The sequence below is a fragment of the Rhea pennata genome, chromosome 25, assembly GCF_028389875.1.
Source record: "Rhea pennata isolate bPtePen1 chromosome 25, bPtePen1.pri, whole genome shotgun sequence".
Lineage (NCBI taxonomy): Eukaryota > Metazoa > Chordata > Aves > Rheiformes > Rheidae > Rhea > Rhea pennata.
The window spans coordinates 4216497-4226953 of record NC_084687.1 but is presented as its reverse complement, the minus strand read 5'-3'; the positions used below and the strand labels follow the sequence as shown (position 1 = coordinate 4226953).

General features: G+C 54.2%; 2 long non-coding RNA genes across 2 annotated transcripts; both read left to right on the top strand.

Moving 5' to 3' along the window:
• The first annotated feature begins 3708 nt into the window (after positions 1-3708).
• On the top strand, positions 3709-5842 carry LOC134151030 (uncharacterized). The gene is made up of 3 exons (XR_009960783.1): positions 3709-3736; positions 4274-4359; positions 5744-5842. It is a non-coding gene; the product is annotated as an uncharacterized LOC134151030 (long non-coding RNA).
• Positions 5843-6601: 759 nt separating this feature from the next.
• Positions 6602-9518, top strand: LOC134151029 (uncharacterized). Its single transcript, XR_009960782.1, has 3 exons — positions 6602-6654; positions 7732-7829; positions 9487-9518. It is a non-coding gene; the product is annotated as an uncharacterized LOC134151029 (long non-coding RNA).
• Positions 9519-10457: the final 939 nt, after the last annotated feature.

Below are 10457 nucleotides of genomic sequence, written 5' to 3'. Positions count from 1 at the left end.
TGAGTTTCAGTAGAGAAAATGGGCCCATGGCTGCAGTGGGTCCAGCTGTGGCTCCAGAGGTGCCCTCTCCCGTTGCACCATCTCCTTGCACTTCTTGAGGTTGGGAACTTTAACTTAAATGGTTCATTAAGAGTGTCTGTGTCTGGTTCTTTCCCAGAAATCCAAAATCCTGCCTGCCATCAGCGAGGAAAGCTCATAGGGCAGCCCCAGAGCCGTGAGCCCTGGGCGGATGCACCCAGGCTGCCAAGGGGCAGAGCCGGGGGAAGATCTTGGAGGAAACCAGCCGGGAGGGCTCCGCTGGGAGCAGCACAAGCAGATGCTGCCTGACACTGGACACCAACAGCATGTTGGCAGAGAAACTCCTTGTCCTGAGAGGCCTTGAGGTCCTAGCAAACAGCCTTAAGTCTGCACTAAACCTTGAAGTGATTTTTGTCTGTGAATTTAGCAGTGGTAGTTGCTTGTCTCTGCCTGGGTGGCATTGGGGTTTGACTCTTTCTGTCACTGCGTTATCTCTGTGCTTCTGTTGCTTTGTGCTGGTGGTGGCTGTTCTTGTGCAGAGCAGCTGGCATGACAGCAGTGAGGCCAAGTTTTAGGGTAAATACTAGCACAGACCCAGCAGAACATGCCAACTGCTCCATTATGAAACCTGGGCTTCTTGCAGCTGCATTATGTTCATGTCCCCGAGTTCACAGCAATGCCCTGATGGTACCCACCATTTTCAGATTTAGTGTTCGTTATTAGCGTTACTTCATTAAGCAGCAATGTTAGTGAGAACTTCTGCAAAAGGGGATCTCATCTAAAAACCTTCCTCTTCTTTGCAGTCCTGCAAACCACTTCCCTTCTATCTCAAGTGCGTTGCATAACACCTCTGTGGCTTGTCTGTAGAAGTAAGCTGGGAACGTACTGTTGGGTGAGCGTCAGATATATGGTGTTCATAACTGAATCTAATCACATTTAGCAGCAAAAACCATGGAAAATAACCATGCAGAAGGCTTGGATGACTCCACAGTGTCCACAGTAAATAAAACAAAGAGTTTGTGGATCTCCACTTTGGGGTCTGAGCTGTGTAGGTGGGCAGTTGGGACTCAGACTGCAGGAGTATTTTTACCCTGGTACTGCCATACATTTGCAAATGGATATTGGAGGTGTTAAAGAGAGGGGGAGATACCAGTGATAACAGGAAATTAGTTTGAAAGCTCTGATTCTGTTATGGGAGTGGTCAATGTGGACATGAAGAAATGATGGTGGCATCTAAGTATGTGGATCATTTGATAGGTGAGCTAAATCCTGTATGTGGCTCTGCTGCTGTGGAGACAACCTGATTTGCTATCGCAGTGTTTTTAAGGTGTCAAGGCAATAGGGAAGAAATTCCCAGCTGGCTCTGCTGCGCTAGCTTTTTGATCACTGATGCTAGTGAGAAACGTTCCCGGCTTGCACTGGCAGCCAAATTTTGCTGTTGCAAATAATGAGATGTACACTTGCAGTCAAAGAGAAAGATCCTCTGATTTCAGAACTCACGTGTCATTTTAGGATGTGGTTTCGCAAATTGCTCAATGCAGTCTAAATCTGTGCTGCTGCTAGAACGGGTGCAGCAGTCGGCTGCACATTCGCACCCCTCCCTCTGTGCCAACACGAGCAAGGAACTGCCTTGAAAGCACACTTTTTTGTGGAGGCAAGGGGCGAGGTCTATGTTTTATGGGAGTTGTGCCTTGTGCTGGCTGACCAGGTGGCCTCCCAGCACTGGCAACGGCAGAGGAAAAAAACGGGAGGATGCAGCTGTGGGGTGGGAGAATCTCTCAGTTTCAACCAGTCATGATGACAAGACAGTTTTAGGTGTGTTTGAGGGGGGGGAAAAAAGCCTTCCTCCAGCCAGCCGCTTGTGGGGTAGCTGAGCCAAGGACGAGCGGGCACCAGCACAGCCGGTGTAGCCAGCCAGAAGAAACTCCTACTGTAGAGTCAAAAATGAACTTCTACCAGCGTGCTTCCATGAGCGGCACGTTACGTCAGCAGCTTTATACGGGTCTCACTGCAGCTGTAACAGGCCTTTGCCAAGCACAGGAAAATGCAGAAAAATCATGCCTTTAACTGATATTGCTCTCTTAAGAAAATACCCCTCAAAAATGTGCCGTAATGGCCGGGTGACAGGGGTGGCAGGGAGTCCCTCCAAAACTGGTCATTGAGTTTGCTGCCGTTGCTGTTTCTGCTGTTACTGTCGCGTTTGTATCGCATTGTAACGGCAAACGCCAATGCTGATTTTAAAAGCCGTTTGCTCCACCGCCGCCTGCAGAAGTAGTAATATTTTAGCTTTCTCTCTTCGGCTGTAATTGTGCATCGCTTGTGGGGCTCTCCCACATTTCCTTGAGCCTCCCCCCTTCCTCCCACCCTCTCTCGCCATTACAAAGGTTCGGGGCTAGGCCGAGTCACGGCGTGTGCCTTGCATCCCCCACGGGGCTCCAGGCTGGGCACGTTCGGCCCCTGGCTCTGGGTTCCAAGCGGTTTGGGGCCATTTGATTCGAATCTGGTTCTGAGTCGTTGAGCCGCCGACCGCCCAGGAGCCCCGCTCCGAGTGCCGGTGCAAATGGATGCCCCGAGGGCTGCCCCGGCTCCCAGTCGGCCCTCCCTGCTCCAGCTCCTCGGGAGACTCTTTAGGCTCTGGCGAAGCACACGGGGGGCACAGGAGCCCGGAGCACAGGGGAAGGAGCCTGGTGGCCAAGGCCACAACAGCCCCATGGCGCCTGCTGTGGCCGTGCTGGAGCGGGTCCTGCCAGGCAGTGGAAAGCTCGCAGGCCAGCAGCACCCATGCTGTGAGCCCCAGGAGGATGCCAGGGGGCAGAGCATGGATGAGGTGCTGGGGGAGCTGCGGGAGATCAGCCTGGACGGATCCCTTGGGAGCAGCGCAAGCCGAGGCTGCCTGACGCCGAGCATCAGCGACATGGAGCTGGATGCAGCCAGGGACGTGGTGGACGCTCCTGCGAGCGGCCCAGCCCTGGCGCAGCAGCACGTGGGCAGCAGGGTGGCCAACAAGAAGGGGAAGATCATGCCGGAAGTTCTCGGTGATGCGGTTCTAGAGACGTAAGTTTGGGCCGTGACGGGGGGCTGGGACCTGGCTCGCTTCTGTGCCCCTTCAGGGGGCCACATCTTGCTAGGGAGGGATGCCTTGGAGGGACGGGGCAAAGCCCCCTTGGCTCTGTCAGTGTTGTCAGATACCGAGCAGCAGTTGTTTTGTGGAGGGCTCCTCATCTGAATTTTATAAACGGTCCCTGGCACTTTTTCCCCTATTTTCTTAAAACATTTAAATGAGCCCAGTGTTTCCAGTAATGCTGCACTTGGCTTCAAGAACCCACACAGTGCTTGGGGATGTCCTGTGTCCACAGCTGACAACCTCCGTTCCCAGCACTGTCCATCTTTACCACCCCTGAAGATCCCCAGGTTGCTCTGTATGGGCTGGGGCCTCCAGTAGAAATCTGAGTTATGGCCCTTTGCAGTCCTTGGCCTCTCCAGGCTGCTGACAAGGGACACAGTCAGATCCAGCTCTGTTAGTGTTGCTAAGAAGGTCAGAAATTGCAGTGCTGGTCCTGCTGGCCTTCATTCAGTCAGGGCTAACTGTGCTTTGGGTCCAGGGCTAGGCTCCTCCAAGGTCCAGGTGCTGCTGACGAAGTTGCCTGCATTGCGAGCTCCCCGCTGACGTTTCCCGTAGACTTCAATGCTGAAAAGAAAAGAGAGCAACTCCTGAAAGGTGTGAGATGGCTTGGGGGGAAAGGAGATCCCTCCTCATTCCTGTGGGCTTCAGAGCTGCCAGGGTGGCCAGTTACTGGGGGAGGTCCTGAGGAATGACTGGTGGCCCTTCTGCCAGCCTCTGTGTTTGTTTTTGAGCAGTAGCCTTGGGGCTTGTGCTGCACACTATTTGCTGGGTAAATGTTGTCGTCAAAGCCACGTGTTGGAGAAGAGCAACCAGAGTGATTGCCCAGGGAGTCAGGTCATTGGGGACAGGACCCCAGCGCCAAGGCAGAGAGCAACAAAAATTGCCCTGGGGTATGGGAGCGATGAGACAGTTTAGGCTGTTGCCCTCCTGAATTTGGTGCCAGGCCTACCCAGCAGTAAGTCTGTCTGCTGGAGGTATGGTAGCAGAGGATGTGGACCTGGCTCAGTGTCCTCTTTGAGACACTCCAACTGGGGCACATTTTGCTACTTTCTCTGTCAAGGATGGTGTGAAGGGACAGAGGTGACAGCTCTAGGGAGTCATGGTTTTCTCTGGGTTTGTTTTAAACAACAGATCAGGGTGCAGAATCCTCTACAGCAGAGCTGTCTCTATGGAACAGGCTCATCAGCATGAATAGACATCGATGGACTTCAGATAAGGTTGGTGAAAGGACATGGAGCATGGGGCTAAGGTTGTGATAAGCTGCTCGGAAGCATCTACATGCAGGCAGATCTAAGTGCCTCAGGCCTTAGAAAAGGCACAGGGACAGATCAGCATGGGGGATGCTAACACCGATCCCAGCCACGCCACTGCCAAGGCACTACCACGTCAGAGACTGAGGGTTTTCAGGGGTATCTTCACAGTTCTTCCATATTACTGTGGTCCCTTCCATCTGAGCAGGAAGTGGCTTCAGGACACAGTGGGGTACGGATGGCCAGCACGTGGCATTGGGTGCTGGCTGAGCTGGGGTGCCTGAGGGTAATAAAGAAGTAGTGGCAAGAGCCAGGCCTTTGGGATTCCCCTCCTGGTCTTGTTGAAGACCCCGCGGTGACTATGGTTGTTTAAGATGGGTAACTGGTCACCCAGCAGCATTGGAGCAATCTGTGTTTGCAGAGTTACCTTGCTGTCTCTAGCAATCCCATTGCTTCTGGATGGTCCAAAGCAGAAAAGAAAGATGACCCTGCTGACTTGGTCTTCATCTAAGACCTTAGGGTCAGAACAGGGTGTTGCAGAGTTTCCACATATCTTCAAGGCAGCTGGAGCAAGCCAAGAGGAGGCCATGGACAGAGTGGGAGGAATCTCTCCAATCTATACAACATAAATGGGGAGGTTTTCAGCAGAGCAGAGACTACAGCTGCTTGGTCAGGGCTTTATGAGCAACATTGAAATGCTGCAGGATCTGGTAGAGCTGCAGGAAGTAGCTGGGGTGGTGGAGAGGTTAGTGGTTTAATAAAGTGGCTCTGTCGGAGCCTAGGTGTGGGTGCGGGAATGGTGCACCATGTAGATACAAGACAAATTAGGCCCCCTCTCTGCTAGATGGTGCAGTGCATTAAATCAGCTCTTTGAGAAATGATCAATATTTTGTTCCAGGCAGCAATGAGGGACTCCAGGGTAGCATTTTAACAGTAGCCCTGGGGAGCTCCCTGCAGTTGTTTGAAAAGTTTTTTAATAGCTTTCTTTTTCCAACCAGCATAACCATGTTACAGGTCCTAATACTGCCTGGAAAGACGTGGGAGACAAGAGCTAGTTTAATGATTAGGGAATAGGAGCCTGGAGACCAGATTTCTGTTGGATTTTGTCACTCGCTGCCTGCCTGACCTGGGCCAGCCTTTCCCCTGCCTGCCTCAGATTCCCATCTGTGCCAGAGGACAGGCATCTGCCCAGCTGCACAAAGTACTCCAAGATCTGTAGATGGCAATTTGCTGGGGAGGGAGAAATAGCATTTTTTTCAAGATCAGCTGCTTGAAATAGTGTTATATCAGAGTCAGTGTTGTTCAGAGAGACATTTTGCTGAATCCGAATGCATCTGTGTTTTCACTGCAGCCTCAGGTCCTAGCAAGCCTGATGCAACTGGAAAGGGAAGAGGAGTCTCCTTTGAATGCGGCTGTTAACGGATCTGCAGCACTGGTTCTCCCCCTGCTGCCTGCAAAACCCTCTGATGTGGTCCCGGTGTACAGGTGAGCTCCTCCGCTCTCTGCGGCTCAGGATGGGAGCAGAGATGCGCTCGCAGCCCCTTCGGTGCAGAGCGTGGGAGCTGAACGGACCAGCCGGAGGGAGAAGTTTTCTCGGAGCGCCAGATGGCACTCTCTGACTTCAAACCATCCCGAGCCGAGCCAGGCTAACCCCGCCGGGTGGTGGGGACACCCGTGTGAGCCGCGACACACTGGATCGCTGCCCCGGGCCCGGATCCGGGCTGTGGGGAGCAGGGGGCAGCGGGCACAGGGGGACGGGGCACCCCGAACCAGTGCACCAAATCTGCATGGGCCAAACAAGTTTTCTCTCAGCCTATGTATTTGGTCTAAATATCCCCCAGCGGACGAAACAGCATAGGGTGTGTACAGAGGGGTGAGCAGAGTCTCCTCCTGCACCAACCTAGCCGAGATCTTCCCGCTCCAAAGCCGCTGCAGTGCGACCGCACAGTGGACCGCACAGTGCGGCCACGGGCCTGGGGCCGGTGGTGCCAGCAGAGCGCAGCAGCGTGTGCTTGCCGCCCACATCTCCATCCGGCTCGCCGCAGCATTGCTTAACTGCCTAGAGGACGTGACTAAGGGAAAGCTGCTCCCCTTGCTGCTCCGAAGCAGAGCAGCCCCGCTGGTCCCACGGCAGGCAGGAGCGAGCTGGATGCTGGTCTCTGCAGCACCCAGCCCAGCAGAGAGCTGGGCGTGACGGCTCTCCAGGGCTTCTCCAGTGTGGAAACTGCACGAAGGAACAGCAAAAGCACTGCTGTTCATCAGGTTTTACCCTCTGAATTCCCTGCTGGTCCCTTGCGGGGGTTCCTGGGTGCTGTGAGGTGCCTTTTCCAGCCGGGCAGGGTGAGGCTGTGGGAGGATGCAGGCAGTGGTGGTGCCGGTGGCTCTGGGGCCAAGCTTGGAGCCCGGATGCCCAGATCTCTGCAGAGCCCTGTGCCGCGCTGAGGCCGCAGAGCAGGGGAGTCTCCGCGCTCAGTTTATTGCAGCTGTGCTATCTCTGGGCTCTGGATGAAGAGAGAATATGAGGCTTCAGGCAAAGTGCTTCTCACATTCACCAGATTTATCAAATCGATTAAAAAAGCCAACAGATCCAGGCCTCATTCCTATAATAGCCATTGGAGCATGTTAGACATTAATCAAACAGTCTGGTTGCCGAGTCTGAAGAACTCAGCCTAAGCCAGCTTGTGTTTTTCAGCCAGTGGAAGAGCTGTCAAGCTGTAATCTGTCTAGAACAAAATAACTTATAAATACGCTTTCTGATAGTTTGTTGTATAAATATAGGAGGAGAGGGGAGGTTCTGCAACTGCAAATATCTATCAGAGGGCTGATAAATTTGTGTGTGTGATCCAAGTGTCATTTTATGGACTCCCAGCAAGTGGTGAGGGAATAGACTCACAGACCCACCTTCTTTTCATACAGTTGTCTCCAACTTTGCCCATTGAGTTTGAAATGGATTGACTTTGCCTGCTGATACTTTAAATATTTCAAATAATGGAGTTCCTATCCCTTCCTTCTTGGAGGCAAGCCATGGTCTCCTTGATTTTTTCCCTAATTAAGTAAGAAAAGCTAACCCATCATATCCTGGGGCATCTGAGTGAGTCCTGAGGGAGAGGGCTCCTGTGAGTACCCCAAGAAAATTCTCAGATCCTTGGCCACAGAGAGTGGTCACACGTGGTAGCAAACCACTTGCTTATCAATTCCTGCAGGTCTGTGATGATGCTGTCAAGCTGTTAATATCTGCAGCGGTTTCCTGGCTCTGAGGACACATTCAGAGCATTATTCTAATTTGCTTTAATACATAGAGGTGACTGTCTCTTTGACATAGTTCTTTCTCCACCCAAGGTTTCCTGAAAACAAAGCAGAAGAAACCGTTGGCCACTTCGGGAGAAGCTGGGTAAAGCTGGGAGCAAATGTTACAGGAGCCTCTGGAAAGGGCTGAGGTCAGTCTGGAAGAGAAAAACACCACTGATACCCTAACATGGGATGTCTCTCCTAGAGCCAAGCGCTACCAAGGCATGTTATGGCTGCTGGGTTGCTGGTTGTCCCCTGGAGCTCCTACACCAGCTCACACCTGGAGTGTGCTCTGGGCTAAGCAGGGGCAGACACTGGGGCTATATTTTCTGCATCCTCCACCAAATTATTGTGGGACCACGGTCAAGACACTTTGGCTTGTGTGTTTAAAATTGTCTAGTGTCAGACCTGTAAGTCCAGTGTGGTAGAGAAGGCGAGTTCTGCAGCAATTTGGTGCCTTTCAGACAGGTTAGGTATTAAGGAGCTGGGTTTGAAGTCTCTGCCTTTGAGAACTTTGGCTCTACATTCTCTGCCTCAGTTTCTCCTTTTGCACGGTAGTTTGGGCACAAACTGTTCACTGCCAGAGCACAGCACAGATCAGTGCTTCCAGGCTAGCAAGGGCTCTGGGCAGTACCGAACAACAGGCTAAGGAAACCCTCAGTCCTCACGAGGCGGAAACACGGGCAGTTTTCAAGCCTCACGCTGCAGAAGCCGATCCGCGCGCTACTTATCACTCCCATCGGCTGAGCTCCGTGCGAGTGTGAGACAAGGGCAGCTGAACACCAGCACGTGCCTCCCAAGGCCAGGGACAGCCTGGGAGAGAGGAAAAAGCCTCTTCCTCCCCTCAGTGCACAGGAAGAGCGTGTCTGGGAGGCGGGGGCGCAGCGCTCTGCGGGGCTGGGGGCTGCGTGCCCTCGCTGCCCGGCGGGTACGTGTGCACGAGGGGTCACGTTGCAACCTCCTGTCTTCTCCCTTGTGCAAAGACAAGATGTATTGTGTTTTCTTCAGTAGCTGCAATAGGGGGGATGGGAAACTCCCAAATATCAATGGCAAACTGCGTGTGGAGGCGGTTTCTTTGTCTCGCATCGTGCAGGCCAGGAGTTTTAGTGAATTGTTTGTTTGGTCGGGCTTTTTTTTCCTCCTCGCTCAGCTCTTTCCACCACCACCTCGCTCCGCAGTGCGTGAGCAGGCACAGATTTCCATCTTTTCGGAAGGCACATGGAGTTTGATGGGGATGCCTGGGGCTCTCCGTCCTTCCCGGTCCGAGCCCAGCTGCTACGAGCCGTGGGGCGCGGGTCTGATCCCGGGAGCCCGCACAGTAGCTCCTTTCAGCCTCCGAGGGGGCATCTGCAAACAGACGCTGATTCATAAGAGCAGTCTTCACGGGCAGATGAAGGCAGGGATATGCCTGGCGCAGCTCCCGGAGGCCTGGAAGTTGGTAGGGAGGTGCTGGTGTCCAGCTTCTGTGAGGCAGTAAATGGGGCTGGAGAGCTCCAGGGAGGAGCAGAGCAAGCAGGAGGAGGTGTCGGAGCAACCTTGCTTCATGCTAATGGTTGTAATGTGCCAGCCTGAGTCCAGGTCTCCTGCCCTCCAGCATCAAGAGTTGCTGGAGGAGCCCGAATCCCATACATCCACAGCAGCTGCTGGTGGAGGAAAAGAGGAGCCTGTTTCGGGGCACGGGGACACCGTTAGGAGCCCAGTCAGGCTGTGGAGAGCGGGGGGATCCCAACAGCAAGTCTTGCTGGAGGCAGTGCCTCCACGTCGGCAGCTTCGCTCACTAAGGTGCATCCTTCCCTCCCTCCCCAGGTCCTGCTCCTCGGGGAGATGGAGGGCAGCCCCCAGCAGACCGCCCCGCGTCGGCGGCCCTCCTGCACCCTCCCGAGGAGGGAGCACCGCTTCTCCATCGCTCCCCACTGTGGTACCGAGTAGCCCCTCAGCTCCAGCTTTTTCTTCTGTTTTTCCCTGTGTTACTATTTGATGAAGAGACCATGATTCCCTCTTGTTTCTCCCCTTCCTGTTCCACGGAGAAGTACCTGTAAGTCCCCCTGGCCTGACTGGCATGGCCACAGTTTGGTGGCATTTAATGTGGATAGATGGTTCTCCCTGATTCTTCACTTTCTCACATTAAACAGTTCTGTGTTAAATTACTTTACCTCCTTCTTTTCTCTGCCTCTCCTTCTTTTCACGCTCTCCATGTTATTTATTTTTCTCTCAGGTTTTTAAGCTTTTTTTAGTTATTATTTTGGGGATGAGAAGAGACAGGTTTCTGCCTCTGTTCTGTTGCAAAAGGCGACGGGAGGGTGACGGGTCCGGTGCGGTGGTCTCGCCCCCTGCTTCCGCCGCAAAGCTTTCGGCAGCGCCGGGTGCTTGAACCGGTGACCTCAGGCACGCGGTTCTCGCTCGCTCCCGGCCGGCCGGGCGAGCGGGGCCGGCGGAGCCGCTGGCAGCCCGGCTCCTGCTAATCTGGGAATTGTATGCCAGGAAGCACACACCCAGCCGACCTGCCCGAGACAAAGCCGGCGGCGAACGCGCCGGGCTCCGAGGCGTTCCTCGGCACGGCTCGGGGCTCTTTCTGAGCGGGCCCCGGCGCGTGGGGCCGCGCTGGTTCCCTTCCCGAGCTTCCCCGGAGGGCCGGGCACCGGGGAGCCGTGCATCGGCTTTGGCTGCGGCGCCGGAGCTCAGCGCTCTGCGGCTCGAGCAGCTCTCGGCCTCTGGGCTGCTTTCTACAGACAGTCCCGGGGCTCATCGCAAAACGGGGCCGTAGCGTCTGAGCTTTC